At 35.5% G+C, this 26762-nt stretch overlaps 1 protein-coding gene across 3 annotated transcripts in view; it reads right to left on the bottom strand.

Annotated features, from left to right (window-relative positions):
- Positions 1 to 26762, bottom strand: part of brat (tripartite motif-containing protein brain tumor) — a 192728-nt gene that overhangs the window by 13715 nt on the left and 152251 nt on the right. Inside the window, exon 4 of one of the 3 annotated variants that reach the window (XM_028310338.1) lies at positions 7965 to 8050. The exons of the other annotated variants lie outside the window; for them this stretch is intronic. The gene's annotated coding sequence lies outside the window, so the exon portion shown is untranslated. The remainder of the gene's footprint in view (positions 1 to 7964; positions 8051 to 26762) is intronic. 3 annotated transcript variants of the gene reach the window in all.

Below are 26762 nucleotides of genomic sequence, written 5' to 3'. Positions count from 1 at the left end.
ACTAGTCGAAAGTGACGTTTAGTATGAAAATGCCATTTTAAACTAGCGTTCAACGCGTGTGTAACTTTTTATCAAGCAGGAGGTAAGTAAGTAGGTATGACTATGTGTCAGATGACGAATTTTGACATGAAGTTTCTCAGTGAATTAAATTGTAAAACTGAAAGAGTAATCCAAACTTTTCTTTTTACAATAGATTACAATTTCCCACCACATCCAAACCTGTCCCTTTAAAGAGCCTTAAGTATATTTATCCCGGCCCTTCGTGACACGAGCAATCAAACACATCTGCCCAAAGGGCAAGGCCATTGTACATTATCCCTGGATACCTTTCTAGTAGGATTGTTACTATTTACATAGACGGAAGGTCGATTCGGACCTTATTGTCCTTTGTTGAAGGAGTAAAACTATCACACTGTTGTCATTTGCATCTATCTTTGTTCGTAGAAATGGGAACAACACTATTGATCTTACAAAGAGACAATATTTAAAAGAAAGACTATTTTTCCACACAGTGGCGGCGTAGCATGGGTTGGCACCAGGGGCGATCACCCCCCCGTCACAAGTCCTATGGCACCCCCCAGGACTTTGGGGTTACCTACCGATTCGAAGATTGAAAGACAATCGCACCCCCCATCCCCCTGTATCAATGCAAAGACCGCAGATTTGCCATGCAGATGTGCTAGTGAGTACTAATCTGCGCGACTTTTGTCACCCCCTGATGCTTGGCACCCGGGGCGCCGCCCCCCCCTTACGCCGCTACTGTTTCCACATGACTAAGTATGAAGAATAAAACTGAAAATAAACCAGAATTCTGAACAGTGTGGTGATGATGCCCAAAATTAAAGTACCTTACCTACCTCACATAATCATAATGAGTATAGCGTGGGTTAACTTCCTTCTTTTGCTCATAATGAGAACATTCTTACATCAACAGACAGCTAGTTATTTAAATTAAAAAAATAATTAATGGCAAATGACACTAGATTAAATCATTGACGTTGTTTTTATACAAAGATTTTTCGTCTTTTTTTGCAAACGATACTGGCAGTTACAGAATTTTATCTGGTTTTGTCATTTGCACCATAGACAATTTCGAGCGGATGAAGCCGTAACGTAATAGGCTTTGTTTCGTTAAAAACCGGCATTTTTGGACCATAATGTTTAATTCTAAGATGAAAATGGCGGTGAATTTTGGAGGGAATAAAGCTTTTTAAAATTCAGTGCTGGACTGGGACACATTTGGACTAATACCTCCGTTATCTTGCGTAACTATAATGTGAGAAATTTTCTGTGGGAGGTAAAGTAAATATTCGTGTACGTACATGAGACTGGGTGTTCAGTCTGATTACACTATAAGAGAGAGAGAGACAGATAGATACTCTTTGTTGCAAAAGACACTTAATATCACTACAAAATATATCACAATTTTTAACTCAATGTGCCACCGTTGGCACGCCACACAATACTAACATACGAGTACATTATTTTGAAACGTGTTCGTGTAAAAATATAGTATTGGATCGAATATTCACGTCTTTACATTTTAATGTAAGGTGAAATGGAAGTCTATTTGTTGTGTGATCGTCGGTGTTGCCACCCGTGCATTATTCAAAACAGGCCGCCACTCTTACATAGCTCAAATACAACAGCTAGTTCAAAATTAAACGAATCTAGCATGGTTTCATTACACAAACAATAGGCTTTAAAGTTTCAATATCCCAGCTTCCAGTTTCTATTAAGTTTCAACAAAAAGCTTAAGAGAAGCTTCTCTTGTCACGTGTCTACGTATTTAATATCAAACAGTGTCTACGTATTTAATACCAAGAAAGACAATCACATATTTTTAAATAATTTTATCCACAGAAAGTATTTCGGATTGTAAATTTTACTTATCAAGAACAGTAACTATACCACGTTTAGCTGGCTGTTACAACTGAAACTGCGGCTCTTGCAAAGTTAAAATTCATGAGGACATGTAGGACAGTGAGCACATATTTTTCACGGCTGGCAACATCTCCAGTTTTATGACGTCACGTATTAAGCTAATGCATCGTGGGAGTAGGATTTTTAATGTAAACAAAAAATTGCCTTCGTGTTTCCAGTTTCCCCCCTTTTTGGTTAATTTTTAGTATTCTGCGGGCTAGCGGTTACATATTCAGTAGATTTTTTTGTCGTTTCGCGGAATATTACCACGTATATACCGCGTATGTTTTATAATTAATGCCTTCAAAATAAATGAGAATGGGTATGACGTTGCGTTTGCTGTGGCATGAAAAATAATTTTAGATAGTCTGTATAGTGTACAATATCTATAAAATACAAGTACTTTACGAATGTTACACCCATGAACTTAATCTAAAATAATCGCCACGACAGGCTTTCTGCACGGAAGGAAAAAACGCAAAAAAAATATGATGAGAAATACTATTTCTTATTCTAAATCACGTGCACGAATGCATTAATATTCTTCAGGATGCATTCAAAGCTTTTTCATGTATTGCTTTGCCTCAAATAGATACAGAAATAGCGGTAAAAGTACTCCTAGAGTCTAGAGGTTCCAATTCGAATATTTTCATACAAAACTAAATAAATGCTATATTAAACGTCACGACGTCACGAGCCGCGCAATTCAGTCGTACAAAGCCTTAAGAATTTCATATTATATCTCTGAACATAAGAGAAATAGAAACAATATTTTCTCTCGCGTTTCTGTAAAGGCTTATTTAATTGAATTCTCTTGAAAACAGTACTTATTGTTGTTTTATTACGTTTGTTTGGAATTGGGTTTTAGTGCTGTGTACTTAGCGGTTAGAAAGCTGTTGTATAAGTATCTTTAAAACAAGTATTTTTACGTTTCCTAACATGTTAAACGTTTTTACTTTTTATAGTTAACATGATTACATGGTGCGATGCGACTGTCATTTGTCGACATGAAACATGTCAAATGACAAAAGCTTCGGCCCCTCAAGTTGCCACATGAAAAATGGCGTCTTTTCTCTCTAAAATGACGTTGCATTTCATCCACAATGTTCGCATTAATTTTTAGTCCAAAATACACCAAACTTCATCCCATCACGGAAGTAACTAAGCGTAGTAAATTTAACTAAGCACCCGTGTTTCCCCCCAAAAATTACGCTACATCTTCCCACAACACATCAAGGTTTTATTAAAACGTAAACTCCCCGATATCAACGTCAAATTCTGCGAACTTCCCCAAAACACCTCACCCCAAATGTATTCTTTAGACTTGCCTTAATCTTAAATATTGTATGACAAGATATAAAACTTGTTCAATAAACTCGAGGAATGCAAATCTTGCGTCCTATATAAATAAATAATGTATGAGGGAGACGCCCGCATCGACGACAGAGTAGTAAAGTGCGGTGGATTCATTTGATACTAAAACGCAATAAAATAAACAGCAGTTGCGTGGGTGTAAAGTGTGAAATGGATTGTGGCGACCTCTTATTGTGTTTTTATGTACAGCGTATAGATGGCGCTGTTTGGTTTTAGAGTCGCGGTAAATATTTCATCAGCACTTTTAAATTGAAAAGTGTAAAATTTTGATTCACAATAGGTTTTAGGTGGGCGTTTTCAAGGCGAGAGTGAATAGGCACTTACAAGGCAGATATGTACCATCCTAGACTGCATCTCACTTAACACCAGGTGCGATTGCGGTCAAATACCTGCCTTGTCTAGCATAAAAAAAAATAAAAAAAAAGTAATTTGTGGTTTAAGATTTTGAAATTCCTGACTTGTTAATTTCAATTTTTACAACCAGAAAGTTATTTAATGAAATTAATTCAAGTTATTCTAATAACATAGCCCAATTACCAAACTTTGCAAAATTGAAACAGGCACGTGACTCTAATCCATAATACACGAATATTCAAATCTCTTAAGCAATACCATGAAAGCAAGCAAAATTAACACTTTGACGTGATCTCAATTATGTACTTATGTTTGATATACATAATTAATGTGCCTTTACTATGCAAATTAAACACTCCAGGTCGACTTCATAACTAGCAGCTTCAATCGGGCCACAGGTCAAAGAGAACACTAACTAAATTAAGATAAGGTTGATTCTTGAATAATATTCCTTCTGTGTCTGATTTATTAAAGTAATAAAATTTATCTAAGTACCACATTCATTTACTATTAACTTATTGGAACGGTAACGGAAAGTCGGTGGTGAACAACTCTTGAAAGTCTTAAATACCAACTTACTTATTTTATTCAAAACAAATAATAATTAGCATAGCAAAAGGGATAATCTTAAGTTTTCTGTCACCTCTTTAGGTGACCAGTTATCCTCGTGTTTTAATACAAATCAATGCCTTTTATAGTTCGCTTCAAATAAATGGGTCGACTGTTCTATTTGGACTACGACCGGGATCTGAAGCGTGACGTCACTCATAGGCAACGCAAATCCTCAAGATCACAGGCAGTGAGTGACAACCCTAAGCAGTTTCATTAGGCCCGGCACTCCGAGGGATTCGCGATTAATATGTTAACTTGGATTCTGTGAACCGTACGATATATGTGTTACAATCCTGAAGTAACATTGAAAATGGATATGTAGTTTAGATATCGCAAAGATGATAAATCTACAGAAGGTATAAAAAACTAAACACTGCGGATTCATCGTTCGTTTCAGCCAAATGACGTCCCCTGGAAAATCCTTGGTGAGGCCTTTGTCCAGCAGTGAACGTCATTTGGCTGAAACGAACGACGTCCACTGCTGGACAAAGGCCTCCCCCAAGGATTTTCACAACGACCGGTCCTACGCTACCCGCGTCGAGGTACTTCCCGCGACCTCGCTAGATCGTCGGTCCATCTAGTGGGAGGTCTGCCCATACTACTTCTGGCCCGTGGTTCGAGAACTTTTCTGCCCCAACGGCCATCAGGCATCATAGACTTAGTTAGATTATTATTATGCTAATTAAGTATTATCCAAGTACGTGGCCTTATTTTTCAGACTCTTCAAATCATTGTGAATAACCATACTGAAATTAGTATAAATATTTGTTGAACGTAATGACTCAAAGTAGATAATTTTTCGTTGAAATGGGAATGATAAGTGATAGAAAAACACAATAAGGTATTAAAAACGTTTAAGCCCTTCCTAAAAAGAAATAAAGGTAACGGCAAGAAGCGTAAAGGGAAAAGAAACCCTTTGTCTTACAATAAGGGCAAATATAAAACTAATAATATACGAGGGTAGTCTTAACTAGCGAAACGCCTGCGGGTACATGAAATCGTGTTTCGCATACTCTTAAGGGTTGAATTCTGGAAAACCCTTTTTGACTTAGTTATGTAAGAAAAAGAATATCGAATTGCGAGAAGGATATAGTTTTATATCTCTTTTCCAACATATTTCGACGGCATATTGTTTACAATGAAATCTATGCCGTCGAATTGTGCAAGAGATGTACAGCTTTTACTGTACAGTTTCGACGATGCTGTTTACTGATTTTTTCTGTGGGTAAGTAAATATGAAGTTAAATTTTCAAAATTAAAGAAAATATTGTTTTTATTTCTATACCGGTAAACGAAGCATCCTTTTAAGCGTACAATGTGCCAGGAGACGAGACAACACTCTGCATAATTTAGATAAGTAAGTTGTAAGGTATGGTGTGAAGTAAAGGCAAATTAACGGAATGAAACAGGATCTTTATTTACAAAGTTTAACCAATGAAATGCTGCTTCTATTGGACATTCATAAAACTGTCCAAGCCGAATTATTTGGTCAAACTAACTTGACATTCTTCGCTCAGAATCACGCCACCCTTTAGCAGCCAACAATATCTCTTCTTATACAAATGGCGGTTCATAGACAATTATTTTCGTGGACGATCACATCACACGCCGTCACAAATTGCTGTCATTAAAATCTGGGATAGCTGGCAACATTGGTAATGGCGGATCCCTCTCAAATCAAATTGCTGGAACAGTTGTATTTAAGATGTACGTAATCAAGGCAATGTAATCAAGGCGTAATACTCGTCTAATTTAATTGTATGGAGATTTGGTGATATGTTGTATTTGATATTTGAGTTTAAATTTGGAATTTGCTGATTAACATGTAGATGATTACATGAATATTTCAGGAGTTATCATTGGATTTGCAAATAGAGGACCTTAGTGTGGAGTCTGGGTGAGGTGGACGAACCTTCGCTGGTTGGGTTTTATCAAGTCGAGTGCCTTACTGTTTGGTTTTATTATATTCAATACTCAATTCTTTATTGCATTATATCTAATTGTTATTTTATTTTGTACTTGCATCGAATAAATACTTCTTTCTTTCTTTCAAGCTGTAGATTCTGGCAACATTGTAAGTACTAGTTGCACTAATAGTCGGCCCCAATAGAAACTCGCAAGTGATCCGAAAGTTTGCTTAGGGATTATCAAGTGTTTTGAAAACTACCAATTCAAAAATTTCGCCAGATTTTATATGTACCTCTATGGTACACACTTGTAGAGAATTAGAAGCTGTACAATTACTTACTTAAATATTGATTAATAACACATTATTATACAAGTATGTAAATAAACGATACCAGTTTTATTGAAAATGAATCGGCGTTTTTAATTACATTTAAAATCAATTTATAGAAAGTGAATTTACTGTAACAGAATCACGCGATACGAATGAAAGTGGATGTATGTGATAACGGAATTAAGGCTTGAAATGTATGTTACTTTTTGAAGTGAATTTTACTGTCAATATAAGAATGTGAAGGCTCGTTTCAATATTTACGTTTTTATTTGTTTTCTTGTTACGTTTGGTAAATTCTGATACAATCATTCTTTCTTTTAAATAACAATGTTTAGGCTGAGTTGCACCACCTAACTTTGACCGTAACTATAACGATAACCGGTGATTTTTGTATGGAGTTTGACCGATTTAAAGTTAAAGTAAGATGCTGCAACCCAGCCTTAGTGTTTCTTCTTTCTTATAGATTTTATTGCCTGTCAATAAAATCTTTAAGAAATTGTAGTGTTCGTGATTCTAAACAACGACGTTTTTCTTTTGTTTTAAATTCTGGCGTAAAAAGCTGTATTTCGGTATGGATTCTTTACGAAACTTGTCTAAGTAGACATTGAAGAAAGCATTGTATGGTTACACATGAATCCCAAAGACAATACAAGTGTTCAAACAGGCACTGCTGCTACGTACGCTGCGTATTACGTGTTACAAACATACCGACAATTAGTTTAGTTATTATAGTCGCTAATTGGCTCTTTGTCAACAGCTAGTTGTTACATTTCTAATCTAAATCACGATGGAATTTGGAGTGTTTATAATACAATTACACGGTATTTGCTTTGAACGTAAATAAATACCTTGGAAGGCATCTCAATCTTTGAGAGAGATGAGGTATTTATGTAAACGAACGACTCCAATCTCAATTTGTAAAATAAATATTTCAAGGATTACAATTTCCAGTTATAAATAAAAGCAATTAGAACGTTTAGCGATGTCTTAGTGATTTTCACGGAACAATGAAGTTAGTTCTGAAATATTATATTCTATGAATTTAATGTAAAGCTCGTCTTGACTNACTTGGCCGCTTTGTCAGTTGAACTGACAGACTATGAAATTATTATGTACAGCCGCGCCAGTAAGTAGTTAGGTACATATTTTATTCCTAAGTAGCACTTATAAAAACGACTTACGCCCGTATTCATAAACATTACTATGAGATCTCACAGTGCGCGTGGACGCACAGGGTGACACACGAACCAATCACAGAGCTCTATTCATCGTTGTGCGTTCGATTTGCTGCTTCACTTAAGCAAGCATCGTTTGTGAATACGGGCGTTAAGATATACTTTGACCATTATTTTGTGAAATTAAATAAGTATTTCAATTAGTCTAGAACTTCATATCTATTTGAGTCTATGATTCGCCTTAAATTGACTTGTTAAAGTCAGTAAAATAATACACTAATTGGTACCTTTTACGAGTCCATATCTGTAAGTGCTATTATTATACCTCTGCCGGAATATATTCTTTTGAATCGCGCACTTCCAAGAAACTTACCTGAAACAAAAAGAAATCTCCATAAATATCAAACGGGAATAAAATATAAAATAGGTCGGTCGTCTAAAAGGTTTTATTAGACATTTTTTTACAGCATTTTTAAGGCGAATCAGCCTGGCACTAAAATTAGGCTGAGGAGTTATTAGAAAAACGGCAAGCATGATTGAATTTTTAAAGCTGGTTCCGTACCTATAAAATCAACGTATTATGGCCAGAATATCGCACTATATTTTTTATTGCAAAATAACGGTTATTAAACTAATAACAAAAGCTAAATAACTTTCGTTTTTATAAAGAAAAATCCCTCCCGGAAACACAAAAGGATGTTGACACTGAGTTTTGATGAGATATTAATTTGTGTTTTAGTTCTCTAGCCTGTCCTAAATTGGAAATTCGTAATTTTGTGGAAAATACCTGCTTCAAAGGACACTGTTAAGCCGTTGGCCCTATTTCTATTAAAATATTTGAGTTGTGACCTCCATTTTTATCTACATGACTAGAAAAACCTAAATAACAGATAAACACTTAAAAGAGTACGGAATAACGAACTCTTCAATTCTACACAGCCGCCTAAAGCCGCTAAAATCCCGCGAAAGATGGCTTAAGCTTCGTTGACATAAGGACCCTCCCAGAGAGTATCCTAAAAACGAAAATAAACCTTTTTAATGTGATATTCATCAGTATATTGAGTTAGTAATCTTTTATAGCACCGTAACGTTCAAGCCGAAGATTTTTTGAACTTTTTTTGAACAAGCCGACTTTGTTTTGTTTGAAATTAAAATTCCGACGGAGTCAGGAATAAATTCGTGTTTAATTAAGCTAAATAGTCTAATTAGGGGGATATTTTTGGGAGTTACGTTCGGGAATATGAAATGAAATTTGATTTTGCGTAATTGGGTTTTTTATTAACACCGTAACAGCCAGGCGGTGTAATGAGACACGTTTTTATGTGGAATGTGCAGATAATATCGTCGTTAACGGGTCTTAATAAGGTCTAATTGGGTATTTAAAACATCACACTTGAATAAAGTCATGATTTGAAGCGGATGAAAGGGACGACGTTATAAAAGATTAAAGCTTTATAGTGTTGTCTCTCTTTTATCCACGTGTAAGGGATATACAAATAAAAAGCGGCTACCTAATATTTTGCTTATATTTGGTTCCTTTTTCTGGGTATACTTGGCTAAGTATGAGTTTTCTTAGCCAAGTACTTACAAGTGTTTGTTGATATACTTGCATAAATTCCGTGTGTACACTGCTATTGGCGGGAGCTACTTCTCATAATTATCCTTCGTCCGTCCTTTAATTCCTTTCTAGCTATATTGTATAGAAAAGTGTAAAAGATCCTTCCATTTTGTAGACAGAGGCAACCAATAAGGTCGCAGCCCGGTCGGACCACAGACAAAAAACGACTACTCATTTCACAAGTCTGTGGCCCAAGGTGAGCGAAGAATCCGCGGGAATTTACAGTCGACACGTCAAGTTACACACTGCAGTATCTTATGCCGTTGTAATACGTGCTATTTTGCGACAAAAATGTAAAGTCTGATGTGCTGTTGTACCCACGGAATGTACGCTTCACATACCAAGTTTGTAGATGTTCGTTAATGTGAGTTTTCCCCGTTCTTTCCCCGGGGATGTGGGGGAGATGGGAACTTCGGAATGGGAAAATGAGTTATTGGGACACGTTGTTGGCTATTTCTGTTGCTTGCTCAAGAATTAGATTAATATTTTTATATAATAATAACAATTTTCGGTTTTCTTGCAAAAAATAGGCTTTTATTAAGAGAACAGAAGCACGTATAATTATATTACACCAATCCATGAAAGAAATAGAACTGTTATAAGAATGGACTGAAGCTAAAATAGATGTTAGCTTAGGCTACCAAAACTAAAATATAGAAACCGTGCGGAAAATGTATTAATTTATGGAAGACGCGACTTCAATTTATTGTACAAACAATATTTCACTCTTATTCAGAATAAATCTGCAAATTAAATTGTACGAAAAAGCTTTATTTAACAGTTCCGAATTCAAAACTAAGTTATCCAATAACGAAATAACGTTACGGTTCAAAACCTCGTTTATAATAACGTGATAGCACTTCTCATTACAGCATGATACTGGTTGAATGGAAACGTATTCTGAATTCAAATCGCGGCCGTTGCCATGGCAACCAGTGTGATTGCACACTCGCGCGCAACATCTGTGCGGTTTGAAGATTGGCACGAAAGATTAAACTGATTCTTACACATGTTATTGGATTACATTTATTGGTGTGAAATTCTGTTATCTATCTAGTTCGCGCCAATAGAAACAGATTTTTTTTTCAAGAAGTAAAACCGAGTAACTAACAGAGAACTGAATATGTACCTATCTGCTATCTTTGATTGTAAGTGGTTATAAGAGTATTAATTAACTAATTTTTTTTACAACATTGCTAGTGTTGTTGCTGTGTTTCTAACTGCTTAAAGTGACATGCGAAAAATAATATTTTGACTGGTATTAAGTGCTACTTTTTGACTTTAGTTTTTCAAGTTATAATCTTATGCAGTACCTACTTAGTATTGCAGAACTTACACAGAATAGTAGGTAACTCAGGCGACCAGTTCTAAATCGAGGTTTCGAAATAAATAGAGTAAGCAAACATGGCTGACTTAAGACTGGGTAACATTGTGAGGGTAAATTCTGAAAGCTGTGTAAAGCGCTTAGGATACCTTTACAAGAAATTATATAATAGGGCTGCCGCTTGCAAGCTTAACAAAGTTTTATGGAACCATTATTTTATTTAAAACTTTATTTTACGGGAACCACAGCACAAAAGGCGAACTTAACGCCACAGGGCATTATCTCCTAGCCAGTCTTGGTCTTTTTTCTTAAAAGTGAACTTTAGCTGTTCTGCATAAAGCAAAATAACTTTTGAAGCATTGGAATCAGTATTCAGTAGTAAGTGACGAAGTTTCAAGACACTTGACTTAAGTACCCCAGCACAGTATATTAATGAAGTTAGTATCGTATAAAACTTGAATATTTGCCAGCCCTGATATAATAAAATCTTTAATATCCGACCGAGGTGGAACACTGGCAATACAGAAACTACAGCGGTCTGTATTAAGACGGCATGAGTCGGATTAACATATTAATCAGAAGCTCCCTAGATGTTATATTCCGACTTTGACTGCCACAAAGTGGAGGCAACCCTGACGCGCAAATTTCACCCCAACTTGTACCAAGTTAAGACTCACCCAGGTACACAGGAGTTTAAATTAGTTATAAAACGAGACACGGACGTGAAGCAAATACTAATCCTAACTGTTTGTTTACGCTAGTTTAAGACAAAGTATTTCATACTTTTTTTTTCGGTATAACGGAAAAAATAAATAGCCCCCACGAAAAAGTCGTTAGTCATTCGAAAAAATCGCCTCACAGAATGACGCGAGTCGCCCAGCTGTTTCCGTCGGCACAGCTGATCGACCGGATATTGGCTGTTAGAGAGACGTCGACTATCTCTTTCACACACGCCGCGTCTGTTGCGGCTTTTAATTTCTCAGTCTTCAGCCTCTTAATGAGCGAGCTTCCTACAAAGCCGTTCCAATTTCGAAATAAGAAAAGAAAAAGCAAATTAAATTATCAAAGTTCGTTATTACGAATAATTTTCGCCGTTTCGTTCGCGTGATGGCAAACTCGAAGTGTTGTAGGCTGAATAATACAGTTCCCGTGCCGCAGATCTCGTGTTTGAAAAAGTGACTGGCTGGCACGCGATTTAAATGCGGCGTTCGAATTTTGAAGTTTAAAAACTGAATGCTTAGTTTAAATAAAGCGTTCTGGAATTCACAATTATCACGAATGCATTAATACTCGTACAAGCTGGTATGGACGGATAGCATTTCATTAGTTCTGTTTGAAGTTTGTTTGCGTTATTGTGCCCAGGTCGGTTATGATCATACAACTTTGGTCGTTATACTTTTGCAATAAGAACTAATATGGCGCACGGTAAGTTGTACAAACCCGGAACACAGGGATTTTAAGTGGGAAGTTTTGACAGCGGTTACAGGCTGCTGTTGGTGAAGTTAAGAAGTTTTAATATTTAATGGACAACAAAATGTTTTCAGTAATGAATTGATGTATATTTCGGCCATTCGAACAAAGAGGAACAAGTCGAGTTTGATGTTATTAAGGCCCGCTCCATAGACAACTGTTAATAAATTCCGAAATATCGCCGAAACTAATTAGAATTTTGTTGGGGAGTTTTGAATATTCTCTCGTTGCAAAGATTTCGTGAACATTGAAACGTGTTACACAGAAATGTGTTACACAGAAATGTTTTTCAATGTGAAAAATATAAAGCAAAAAGGTTTTAATAATGTCGTTAACAGTAGCAAAACTATAGCAATTACTTTGTGATTAAAATAGCAAGGTAAACACGTATAAAACGGAAAAATCATTAATAACAAACAATTAGAGGGGAACAGAATTTCTAATGGAAATTGTAGCGTTATTTTCATATTGTCACAGAACGAGAAATTACATGTTGAATGACCTAAGTGGTTCGCGGAAACAGGACATGCTACAATACCCAATAGAAAAAATAAAACGTCAGCGGTCGTTATGCAAATTTAGTTCTTAGTATATAAGTAATAGGGATTATTAGTGTTGCAATGGCGTGTGTTGCCATATCTTACTTTGAAGTAAAACACGGAATTATTCCCACGACGTTAATAAACGTGTTGCAATATTGTAACGACGATGTGAAATGAATTTCAACTCGCGTTACTCAACTTAATGTAATGGGAATATGGCAGTAAGAACTAAGCTATTTACTTACATTTTATGATTAAAAGACACAGAAGTGTCAAAGATTTACCTGACACTCGTATCGTATACAAACACCTACATTTCTTGTTTGTTTATTAGGTTGCCATTATTAGTTACTTATGTGGGTTTAGAATTATTAAAATTACTTTTAATTATCTTTTTATAACCTTATTTTAAAAAATCATATACATAAACACATTGCCTCACATGTTCAATTATTTTAGCATTACTATAATATCAACGGTGATTCGGTCGCGCGGTCGAATCGTCGAAATGTAAGTAATTAATTACTGTAAACGAATCCGTATTTCTTGGCATTGCAACATTATATCGTATGAACATCGCACGTGAGACGTGACACACTGACTTTTGCAATAATAACATGAACACCTTGTATGTAATTTGAATTGCCTATTAAAACTTGTGTTTAAATGATTACAAAAAATAACTCATCAAAATTGAACAAGTATTGCAAAATACAATCACGGAATCGTAAAATAAACAAAAAACGATCAGTCAACATTCTGCTCCCGATTATAAATTTTTAAAATATTCCTTTTTTCTAGAACACATTTCAAAAAAGAAAACGCATTGTATTTCGAAGGTAGAGTCGCGAAGGAAGTGCGAAGCGACGGTTGCGTGCATAGTGCGATTTTGTAAGTAATCTTTTGCACTAGCACCTGCATTGCAGACATTTGAGAAATAAGCGAAGATTGAAAAACCTAACCTATTTTTAAATTTAATAAAAATAAAATACAGTTCGAAACAGATCAGTAAAAAAAACCAAATTAATTTAAACAGATCACGTTTAAAAATGGAACGCTTCACTCTTTGGCGTTAAATATAACTAATTAAATCTAGCGGTCTTTATACATGACTCGCTAGAGAGGGGTACGTGCCACTTTAAATGTGACCAAATGTCAAATAGGCCAACATCGCCAACATTAAATTGCGAATTGGGCCAACATTTGTTAATGCCATTAAGACCCTCATCGGGTATCCCGATATGCATGATGTATGGTTAGATTCTAATGATTCGATTAAATTGAGGTCTCGAATTCTCGATTCTCTATAATTGGGCCCACATTAAATCTAATGTTGGCCTTCTAAAATGTATTTTATTAGATGCCTTACATTACATTAGATTTTGAATAACTATTTTTAATTATTTTTTTACATTATAAATTGAATAACTTTGTTAGCCAATTGAGCTTACCAAAATAAGTCATCAAAAATATTTGAAATCCTGTAATATTAAACAAAACTTTGTAACTGCATCTGTAAACAAAACCTTGTATCTGTGCGGCTGTTAAAATAGATTTTTCTCGTAAACCTCTATTTCCTAACACAACTAGAAACACCACGATAACACTAAGCTAAAACAGCAACAATTTGTTTAACAGTGGAATTACCGAGTTGGTAACTGCTCTCGTTATAACGTTAACGTTATTTTGCCCGACACTTAACTGGAGGCGCCTTTAAAGTTTAAAGTTGTTCGGGATTCAAGTTTTTACAGCGAGTAACCGTGGTGTATCTATTTCTTCTAATTACAGTGTCATAAGAGAAGTATCATTTTATTATCTAGTATTACATTCATTTATAGCATCGCTCATACTTTTAGATACAGAAAATGTCTCAGATTTTATAATACTTTAGTCTTTAATGAGACAATTTAGTGAATATTTTTGTATTAATAAAAAGAACAAAGGAAATTCAAATTTCCTTTTAAAATCTACATACATTCTTTACAGTGCATAAAGAACCCTGCAAATTAAATGGTATCTAACAAAAAGATCTCATGAATGTTCAACTTCAATTCTGCATTATGAAACACGAATCTGAATTGTCGATGTTATCTTTTAAACAACGATATAAAATAACGTTTTAACGATATAAAATACCATGTTAACGTTACTATCCACTCATTAAAAAGGTTTAACACTATTTTGTTTTTAGTGTCCACATTCAGGTGTTTTATTCAGATTTTATTGTTTTATTCATCCATATGGGTGAGTTTTGTTTGTGTTTATCAACAAAACTTTAACTTTACTGAATTAGTTAACGGTCGGGTAAGCAACTTAGTGATTGAAGTTTTAAGTTAGTTGATAATTAAGTAAATTGAACAATACTGAGTAGAACAAAGTTTTAGTTGTTACTTTATGTTTAGGGCGTTGTAATGTAAATAGGAGTTACGAAAAGGAGGTATCTAGCTTAATTAAAGAACTAATTTATAGCTAGAAGCATGTAAAATAATGTTTTTAATTTTTATACTCATTGGCACATGTGAAATAATTGCACTGCAAAAATCACTCTTATTTCGCGTGGTTTAAGAACGGACTCAAGATCGTCATCTTATTTAAGATGCTGTTCCAAATTTGAATGCACAGGGGTCAATTCTCAAACAAAAGCGAAACTAAACCAAGCAGAAAACAACTTTATCCCTTCATCCCAGTATTATTAGGTGACGTCATTGCGTGCACACGATACGTTTTCAACTTATGGAATTTCGAAGTTTCGAGTGCGTTTCGCGCGGAGGCCTTGTATTGTTCTTTCACGCCGTAAACTCGGTGACGTAAAAACGGATAGAAAAGTTTCAGTAACGTCAAATACGTGGACGTTGTCACGTGATGTGGACGTGTTTGGATGAGTTTTTGGAGAGCTACCAACCGGCACGGTTCTCATGTACGAGTAAAGTTGTAGAATGATGTATCAGTTATGTAATATAGTGAGAACTAGAATGGGTCGTCAACGTAATTTTTGTAATGTAACTAGACCGTTCTTTATCGTAGGAAGTCGATCCACGACTTAATTTCATATGGTTGGGTTTTTATTTGGTTGTCAAGCTGTAGATCCTGGCTACACAGGAGGTGCAGCAGTGGGAATAGTTCCGTAGCTGCTTTCATAGATTGGTTGACGTTATACGTTATTATAATATTTCATCGAATAAAAAAAAGTCATTAACACAAACTAATTACGGATAAAACCTATAAAAGCCTTTCAATAAATTCTCATTTCAAATTCTACTTAACTGTCCTTTATTGAAGTGCATTGTTGTATTGAATAACCATTTGCTGAACAAAAGTTGACTGAAGCGTGCTTAAGCATAATGCCGAACAATAGATTAGCCAAGCTTCAACTTGAACGATTAAACCAGTTTATCTGATAATGGACTCAGAACAGGGACATTCTGGCATGGGGTGCATAGCATAAATAATTTAGATAAGATTTAAAGTAAATAGTTAGGTACTTAACAGTACATATTTATGATGACCAACAGTTTTAAATAGTAGTTTTACATAAGATGACCATCTGTTTCGAAAATTGATTAATTGAAATAACACAGTTACTTTCTGAATTTCATTTTGACCTTATTTAGTTTTGAGTTGGTTGTTACTTTTTATTTTCTTTTATTTTTAAACTTTTTCTTTTGTGTTCATCATGATTGATTAACACTCTTTCGCCAATGAAACTCAACCAGTGTATGTTGAATGAGTAGTCCAGACTCTAGAAGGATAGCTAACTGTCTTGGGAGTTTGGGACCCGCAACAAATTTAGCCAAATATAAAAAAATAGTTTTTTTTTTTTTTNGCATTGTCTTTTGATAGTGTTCTGATAAAAGCATAATTTTAATGTTTCTAGCAAAACTTTTGTATCTTGAATCAAAGATAGAAAGGTGATTATTTTTTTCAAACATCTGCAATTCATAACATATCTGTCGAAAAAAAGGAATCTGAAAAAAGTCAACCCAAAAAAAAGATAAAAATGTTTAAAGCCTACTAGGTCATAAAATTTTAAATCACAAAATTAACTATATCTCCTAAACTAAGCACAATCGTATAATATACATGGGGATGATTTAGGTACACCTTGATGTAAGGAATCTAAATTTTTCTTTTAGACCTCACTGTTTTGGCCACCCTGTATACTCGATGGTACATGTGAAATAATTGCACTGCAAAAATTACTCTTATTTCGCGTGGTTTGAGAACGGACTCAAGATCGTCATCTTACTTAAGATGCTGTTCCAAATTTGAATGCACAGGGGTCAATTCTCAAACAAAAGCGAAATTAAATCAAACAGAAAACAATTTTATGCCTTCACTTCATCCAGTATTATTAGGTGACGTCTTCGCGTGCACACGATACGTTTTCAACTTATGGAATTTCGAAGTTTCGAGTGCGTTTCGCGTCGACCTCCCTTGTATTCTTCTTTCGCGCCGTAAACTCGGTGACGTAAAAACGGATGGAAAAGTTTCAGTAACGTCAAATACGTGGACGTTGTCACGTGATGTTGACTTGTTTGGATGAGTTTTTGGAGAGCTACTAACCGGCACGGTTCTCATGTACGAGTAAAGTTGTAGAATGACTTATCAGTTATGTAATATAGTGAGAACTAGAATAAGTCGTCAACGTAATTTTTGTAATGTAACTAGACCGTTCTTTATCGTAGGAACTCTACTACTTTATTATCCACTACTTTATTTCATATGGTTGGATTTTATATAGTGGTCAAGTTGTAGATCCTGGTTACACAGGAGGTGCGGCAGTAAGAACGAGAGGTAGGAATAGTCCCGTAGCTGCTTTCATAGATTACTCGACTTTTTACGTTATTATGATATTTCATCGAAAAAAAAAAGTCATTAACACATACTAATTACGGGTAAAACCTATAAAAGCCTTTCAATAAATTCTCATTTCAAATTCTACTTAACTGTCCTTTATTGAAGTGCATTGTTGTATTGAAAAACCATTTGCTGAACAAAAGTTGACTGAAGCGTGCTTAAGCATAATGCCGAACAATAGATTAGCCAAGCTTCAACTTGAACAATTAAACCAGTTTATCTGATAATGGACTCAGAACAGGGACATTCTGGCAAGGGGTGCATAGCATAAATAATTTAGATAAGATTTAAAGTAAATAGTTGCGTGGCATACATAACAGTATAGTAGTTGTACATAAGATGATTAACTGTTTCGAAAATTGATTGTACACAGTTACTTTCTTAATTTCATTTTGACCTTATTTAGTTTTGAGTTGGTTTAGTTGTAACTTTTTATTATCTTTTATTTTTAAATTTTTTCTTTTGTGTTAATTGTTAACACTCTTTCGCCAATGAAACCCAACCAGTGAAGGTTGAGAGTCCAGATAGGACAGCTAAACTGTCTTGAAACCCGCAATTTTAAACAGAAGAAAGGAATTTGAATAAATATCGACTGAAAGTACTTATTGCTACTCGTAGCTTTAAAAGAACGAAATTAATTAGAAATATGAATTCGAGAAGTAAATAGGTATCCTTCTAATAGTAGCTTACTAGCTTCAAAAGAACACGACAGCAAATATAACTTGGCATCATGAAAACAATGGTTCCAAAACACGTCCCGTATAGTTCATGTCCCTCGAACTTCAACTAAAGCCTCGGACACATGTGGCCGAACACAGATGCGGTCAGAAGTTGCCCGCATTATTCGCGGTCGCTCGCGCCAACTTTGTTTGATTTGTTTGCGGTGCACGGTCTCTATTCGTTGCAATGACGCTCGTGTGTTATAGGCCTAAGGTCTGATAATTTGAAATGAAAAAGAGGATAATTATTTGATTGCTTAATCACGACGGTTTGTTAATCAGTGATTAGAACTTGTGCTTTTATCACACTTTGCCTAAACAAATTTTAATCATACATTAATATCGCAAAGTATCTAATATGGCGTTATATTGGTTAGTCTTAAAAAATAAATTAGTAATTAAGTTACTTTTATAATTTTACTTACGTATTTTACTGGAATTACAAATGATTTTATACTTGATTTATTAAGTAACATTTGGTTTTCATTTAATTTAAAACTTTTTTGCTACCACCGGTTCGCGCCGCATTGGATCTTACGCTGCCGACCTTCCGCAAAAGATGTCGCAACTGGCTGCTTCAAGAGCAATCTCTGGCACTGGCTAATTATAAGTTCACATAGCAATTTGTAATTTTAGGAAATTGTAATTTTAAGTACCTATTAATATTTATTTACTTATGTATATCTTGGCTATGGCAGAATAACAGGGTTTGTGGGTCTCCTGCAATCACTGAGTCATAGACCTTTTTGTCTCTTATGATTTTTTGTATCTGTGAAAAACTGTAAATGAAACCTGTTTTGAGACAAATAAATACTTTCTATTCTATTCTATTCTATTCTATTTGACGTGTTAATTTTTGCCTTCCACTGCCTGTTAATGTAACATAACGTCTTATACAAGAGCAAATATAAATAAAACCCAGAAATAACCACGTACAAAGCGAAACCTCAATGTATAAAACACGTCCGATTGAATCCCATACAAAATATCACTGGCGGTAGAATACAAAGAATCACATATAATATCTATCCGCGAATTCCGAAGGATCCGATTGTTACAGAATTCCTTTGCCCAAGTTTTATACGACAGAAAGCTAATAAAATTGTACGAACTAGTCCGGACAATGCCATTTACAGAATTGCTCTTAACAGGCTGGTATTTTTACTAGCCCGATACCAAGGAACGAGATATTTGAAACTGTGACTGCGCCTTTTAAGGAACGGATTGAATAATTTGGTTGTAAAGCAACAAAGTTTACAAGGGTTTAATTGGAACGAAAAGAACGTGGTTTTTTAATCTGATATATCGCACTAATTGGGCGATACACTAGCAAATTGTTACCCAGTCATTCCCCCAAAACACTCAAATATACGCGTTGCTCGTACGTCCATAAATTCAACTTAGATCTTGACAGCCTTTTAAAACGTAGTATTGCCAGCTGTAAACCCAATGCTCAGCCCTGATACATTAACCGATTATTTTGCAGCAAGGGCTGACAGCGAGATATATAGCCTATAAAAAAATTCGTCACTGTCATTTCGCTTTAATCCAGGGTTTACGAATCTGACAAATGTTCTGACGCGTCAGCGATTAAGTCCGAAACAAACGTTCGAATGGACGCAAATTCGCCGATTTCTCTGGAAACGAATTGTATTTCAAAAGTTGCAACAGATAAATGCTTCGTGAATCAATTGGGAATCCAGTTTCGTAACCGAGCGATTTCGTAGAGAATCCAATCGTACAAAAACGCGAAGGATTCTTTTGTTGAATCTATTACGCGGGTGTACAGCTCGAAAAAAGCTCAATCAATCATCGGCGATCATCCATCAAACGCATTCAACAAGTAAAAACAAAACTGTTATCGCGCAGCCCTGGGCGAGTGTTGTTCACAATGGGGAAGCACCCTTGCTGGCAAGGTGCGTAAGCGAGTGTGCGTGCGCGTTGGATTTAAGGCAGTGTGAGTGCGTGAGCGCGCAGGGCTGGCAGATGCGGCGTTCGCACGCAGCTGCCGGCTTCCCCTTAAGCTGTAAATATAATACGGCACGCGCTGTGCTTTCACGTAATTATGCATTATTATTACGACCGCTTTTTCGAGCTTATTATTACAGGATTGTAATTTTTGTTTCGGATGCAGACGGACGCCATTGTGTTGGAGCGCCCCGATGCGTGACATACGCGGTCTGTGTTTATATCGCTACAATGAAAAGTAACGTACGACTTACATAATTATTATGCGAAAGCTGGCCATTTTCGCACATTTGCTTCCTGTCGCCGCTTTGTCTTTTTTATGTTGGGCGGGGTTATATTTTGTTCGGAATTACTACAGTCTTAGATCAAGATTGAAATCCTTTTAACGCTAATATAGCTTTTATAAGCATTATTGCGCCGCTCTTATCGCCTGATCCCGCGAAGTTATTTAGCAAGGTACATTTAACCTCAGAAATATGACCGTAAATACGAGTGGCCCGAACCCCAATATAAATTTAGTTAATGTACTACGCGGGTTGCGTGTTCCTTTTCTCCGTATGTCTATCTCTGTCTAAAATTAACGTCGGTAAGCCCCCAAAGTCTATTTCCACAAACAAGCATTGAAAAATGACCTGCCTGCCGGTCTTACGAGAATATATGTTATTTCATAGAGGTAAGAGAAATAACATAATATTCGTACGAGTGCGTAAACGTGTACACGATATATCAGCTGGCTTTGTTTTCTCAAAAATAATACGCTCTGAAAATACTACGTGACGGTGATATTGGAACTTTTCATTTGACGTCACTTTTTACTGTCATATTATTATACAAGTACATATTACATCGTTAGCTTAAGTCTCAAGCCTAGTAACTCCTAAAAAGCAATTCTATGATTCGGGATACTTATAATTTCTTCTTATAAAATAAGGGTTAAGCTATGGATGAGTTCAGAAATTAGTAAAAAATAAAATACAATTAAGAAAATTTTAAATTTTTGTTATGAGATTTGATATTTTAGCTAACGATATGTACGAGTATAAAATACGAGTATATGAATATGAATGTAATCAAATACCATTTTAGATATGTTAAGCTAAATATATCTGAAGGAGCCATGAAACCAAATTAGAGTAACGTTGATAGAGGGTTTGACAAATTACGTCTGAATTTCCTTTTAGCTAATGAATGTGACATTCAAGTGATACATTTTGTGTATAATTTCGGGCACGATTCCAACCCGGAGTTAATGCCTTTTTGGGGATGTCATTTTTCGTTAACATTATCGGGGAAATGCAATTTCATTTGGACACGTCACGAAAAAATGGCGGTTCATAATATCAGCCGTTTGTTTTGGGAACTGTTGAACAAAATAGAAGTTGTTTACTTGTTTTTTGTTAATAATATGACATAACTTTTAAATAAAAGAAACACTTAACACCTGTGCTTTAAAATAATATCCTCCTTTACAATTACGCGACATAAAATGATTATAAGAATTCAACACGAAAGTAAGTAAAATTGTTTTTATTATGTTAAAGGTATAATGGAATTGCTAAAAATATACACCTTGTGGAATAATGGCTTGTAGCTAAGAGCGTTCGAAAAACAGATAAATCGGTCTGGGGGTCTACTACCCTCATTATTGATATCCTTTTTCGTCTTTAGTATAAAGTATTTTCTTAAATAGAAAGTTTCGAGGTAATCTACTAAGAATTATCTATTTCTAAATTGCAATGGACACCGCATCAGATAATTTTTTTTATTGTGACCTTCTTTTCCCCCAAATTATTGTACCCAAGGGTCCTCATACCTTAAGACTGTCCTGCTCTGACTTCTACTAACCCAAGTGAGTGAGAAAGACGGATAGAGTAGAGGGTAGACCATCAGAGAATCCGTAACACAAGCGTTGCGTAATCGTATCGAAATACCCTGAGACATGCTTTTATCAACAACCCATTAGCGATCGGATCGAACGCGGCTCGTTAACGCGAGCGTACATTTTTAATGTAACGCGTATTGACACCTGTTTTATCTGATTATTTTTGAGTTTCAAATATTTATTTATTTTTAATGCAGTCTACACACCAAACCCGGCGACCCTACATATTGAGTTGTCGAATTTTGACATGTTCGTAGAAATTACAAGTCGTAGACTTGATTTTTTTAAAATAAAACCTGTAGCCCATACAGGGTAGAAACGATAAGATCGATATCTTGTATGGTTTAGAAATAATCGAGTGAGATCACTTATCGTTTCCACCCTGTATAGCAGACATCTAATTTACAAGTAATTGCAAGGTAAAATTAAAGTACGTACGACCTCCGTGGTCTTAAATACAAAACATAAAGGTCGTCTACAGGAGCCAACAGGTTGACATTATGTTCATTTTAATTATGTTTGGGTTTTCGTAAATTGTCACATGTTTAATATATTCGCAACGGAGTAGATGGCACGCATGCGAACGATTGACTTGCCCTCTAGACAAAATAATATTCGATATTCAAATTTTGGTATTATGTACGGAGGTAACAACGAGTTAACAACCTGCCGCAAAATTATAATTATCTTCAATTGATTTGGAACCTTAGTCTTATTCCGTGCCTTAGTTTGGTGACAGAAAATTCGCATTTACATTCTTACACGCGGCGTTACATTTTGGAAGTTTTAAGAATGACTTTAGATTTTGGTTATTTTTAAAGATTATTATTAATTTGTTATTACACAAATTACTAATACTCCTGTTAGCCCCTCGAACTAAGCTAAATATGCTTGTATCACGGGTGAGTTTATTCATGAATCAATAACTTTTCCATCCCAACAAATAGTAACATGATTTTGACAGTTTCAGAAAGATAACTTTTATTTTGTACTAGCACCTGATTTCATTAAACATCAATTAATACGAAATTAATAATGGTATAACAAGTTGATTGTAGCCAAGCTGAAATGGCGGCAACTAATCTAAGGTACTCGTAACAAATAGAAGAATGTTTGCTTAGAAAAAGCTAAAGCCTCGTCCTTCAAACAAACGAATAGCAAATGAAAGCCGGGCTTTTAAAAAATTCAAGCCTTAATTAACCGAAATAAAATGGATCTAATACCAAAGCTAGAACCTGTACTGTGCTACGGTCTAAGTAAGTACAGTAAGTACGTTGAATGTTCGAGAATACTATCTATAAGTTTGTGGAATAAGAGTTACAGAATAAAGCACTGAGAGGCATACTTTTTGATAACTTATTGAGTAGCTAAGCTTAAAAAAGCTATAGAATTAATTACACATTATAATGTAGTTTTATCAGTCAAAGAAACAAATTGTTCGCAATAAAATATGGTGTGTTAGAAACAGTACCTACTTTTCAATGGATTTTTAAAAGAGTTTAGATTTGCAGCAAACATTAAAACAAACATTTTTTATTTTATTTTAGCTGTTAGATTCTTCTAAAAACAAAATAATTGCGGTCGACTCGATAGAAAACCTTTACATCGAATTTCAATCGGTCTAAATCCGTTCAATCACAATCAAGGACCTCTATACTATACGATTGATTGCGGAGTCTAGTTAGCGCCATAGCTTCCGAGGGCCCTTCAAACTTGATAAAAACTTGGCGGTATTCGCATCACGCAACGCATATACCGGGGGGTTACCCCGAAAAACGTCCGAAGTTTCGAATGTTGCCATCTCTCTCACGCGAAGAACATCCCAGTGTGAGCAACGGTGACAGATAGAGCCGAATCTACTTTAACGTTTCGGAGTAGCCCTTCTGAGTTGACGAAACTACGAAAATAGAACGGGAAAATGATTTTCGACTTCCCCCCGTAGGAATGGGGGTGAATGGAATGTGAGAAATCATTATCGGTGCCATCGATAAAAGGGATAATCGATTTGAACGTAGTAATTTTGACAATCGTTTTTTTTTTTGTTTTCAAAATGTGTGACGACATATGTAGGTATACTCGTACATACATCCGTTGTCTGATACTCATAGCATACAAGCGTATCGTGTAAAATGTCTTTACTTATAATACTGACTTGATTTTACAAAATGTAATTCAAAATGAATCAAATATTTTTATAATCAAAATACATTGTCACGATATCAAATCTTCCTGGAATCAATATTATCCCTATATCATGTCTTTCTGGATAGCGTTTAATTTAATCAATTCCCAGAACGCCTGAATGAAGTGTATCAAAATAGCACGTTAATTTCAGCTAAAATTTTCATGAACATTAGGTTCTTAATACCAAATATCCGAGAACTGTTCATAAAATAATAGCTTTTGGATATTGAGTTATTATAATAAATATGTTACATTGACGTACAATATCACGGCATTCACGGCGCAACACGGTTCCGCTTCAATATTGGCATGATCAATCATATCCGAAAAACTATACAGGGTTACCTATAAAGTGTATCACAAATTAATGTGACAGTAGGCCAACAAGGCGCGGCTTTGGGCAGGCCTCTAATGATCACGTTTCAATCGATAATGTAAGTAAATTTGGCGAATCTATACTAATATCTATACTAATATTATAAATGCGAAAGTAACTCTGTCTGTCTGTCTGTCTGTCTCTCTTTGACGCCTAAACCACTGGACCGATTTTGATGAAATTTGACATAGAGATAGTTTGAGTCCCGGGAAAGGACATAGGATAGTATTTATCCCGGTATTTGAAACAGGGACGCGCGCGATAAAGTTTTTCTGTGACAGACAAAATTCCACGCGGGCGAAGCCGCGGGCAGAAAGCTAGTGTGTATATAAAGGAGGCTTGAGATACCGCAAAACGGTTTTACCCTGTATTAAACAAATAAGTGTTTGAGAAACTTTTGATAGGGCGCGCATAAATGCGTGAATTAAAAATTATACGACAAAGAATACGATTTTCAATGAACATAGCTATTTTTTTTGTGTCTGTATGTATTAAAAAAAAACCATAACACAATGATTTCTATATCTAATGCATAGCAAAGAGAGTAAACAGCAAAAAGGTAAACATTTCACAAAACAGCTTAAATTCCCCTGAAGCCTGTCTCCCATACAATAGGCTTTTCACCCACACAAAACATGTTAGCAGCAATGAAAAACCACTCCTAATTTGCATTAACTCCGTAGCCCGGACAATGCTCGTTCATATACGGATGCAAAAGAAATCCAATTCTACGTACCTATCAATTAAACCCTTAATTTGTACGCCGGAAGGGTGAAATGGCGCGAATTAAATTGTTTAATTTTCTCCCGCATCCGCCATTTTGAATCGGAATTGTCACTGTCAGTTTTAGCGCCTTTTTGGCGTTCAATTAGCTGAGGAAATGATTGAGTGTATTTTTAATTGGTGTTGTTTCATTGTTTGGGAAACTGGAAAAAGGTTGACAACTAAAAATGTTTCCCGATAACATCAGTACAGAAAACAGAGTTGGCGAAATCACATTTTTCTAATGCCAATGGCGATCGTATCCGCGTGTTACGCACAAAGAATCTCACAAAAACAAAGATTTTATTGCTTTGCCGACGCATTATATTTATCATCCACAACACAACGAACCCAAAGGATTATTTTATTACTCAATTCCAGTCCCTACCCTCGGTTTTATATAGAAAAATCTTCATTATATTTTTCGTTTCATTGTCTTATACAGGTGCGTGGTGAGTGCAAGCGAGAGAAGTGTATGCAGTAGTACATAGGGGATAGAGTGAGCAAATTGGTCGCGCGCACCCTTTAAAATTGCAGTGGCTTTGTATGGCACGTGTCTATAGGGTCAGTCTACAATGAAATGAGTCAGTTACAGAGGGGTGCCGCTGTCGCTTGGTGGAATAATAATTAATCGATAGTTGCAACAGACCATGGGCAGTCATTGAGCTGCTTTTTACTTATTTTAATACACCAACGACATAAAAAAATCCTAAGCCTTATTATTGATATACGAAACGCCCTGTATAACCAAATAATACTTGCATGGTCCCAAAACTATAAACATGAATGGTTGTCAGCCTCATCACACTGGATCATTCGATAAAAAAGGAGATAAAATTTAATGTGTTCTGTGCACTACGACAGCCGCCATTCAAATAATAATAGTATCATGCGATTTCGACAGATGGCGTCGAGTTCAAAGGATCTTTGTAATTCCAATCAATTCGATGCCGATGGAAACGCGACAGATGTACGGAATACGGGAATACCCCCTATAACACACATTGTAAGGGCAAAAATATATTATGTAAAAAGTACATAATTATTGTTTTCATCAATATAAAAAGATACACAAAGCAAAGGATTGTGTTTTATACGAACATTTATGAGCTTGCATAAATATCTCAAATCTAGTCTAATAAAGTTCAAGGGTCTATTTAATAGATGGCAACACTAGCTACGTTTAGTGTAGTTCTAAAAACGAATAATAGATGTCGGTAAACGCCACTTACCGAGACTAAAGAGACGTAACATATTTCTAGCAATCATGGCGTTTAATCAAGAGCAGGTCACGTGCGAGAGTGACGAGGGCCGAAGGCTAGGGGTTAGGTAGTTTACCCAGGGACAATACACAGAAAAATAGACTACTCCTGCCCTGTATAC

The sequence above is a fragment of the Ostrinia furnacalis genome, unplaced genomic scaffold (genome assembly GCF_004193835.3).
Source record: "Ostrinia furnacalis isolate ACB-3 unplaced genomic scaffold, ASM419383v2 OfSCF0216, whole genome shotgun sequence".
NCBI lineage: Eukaryota > Metazoa > Arthropoda > Insecta > Lepidoptera > Crambidae > Ostrinia > Ostrinia furnacalis.
Note: the sequence above shows the minus strand (reverse complement) of the source record. Positions and strands in the feature narration are given on the sequence as shown.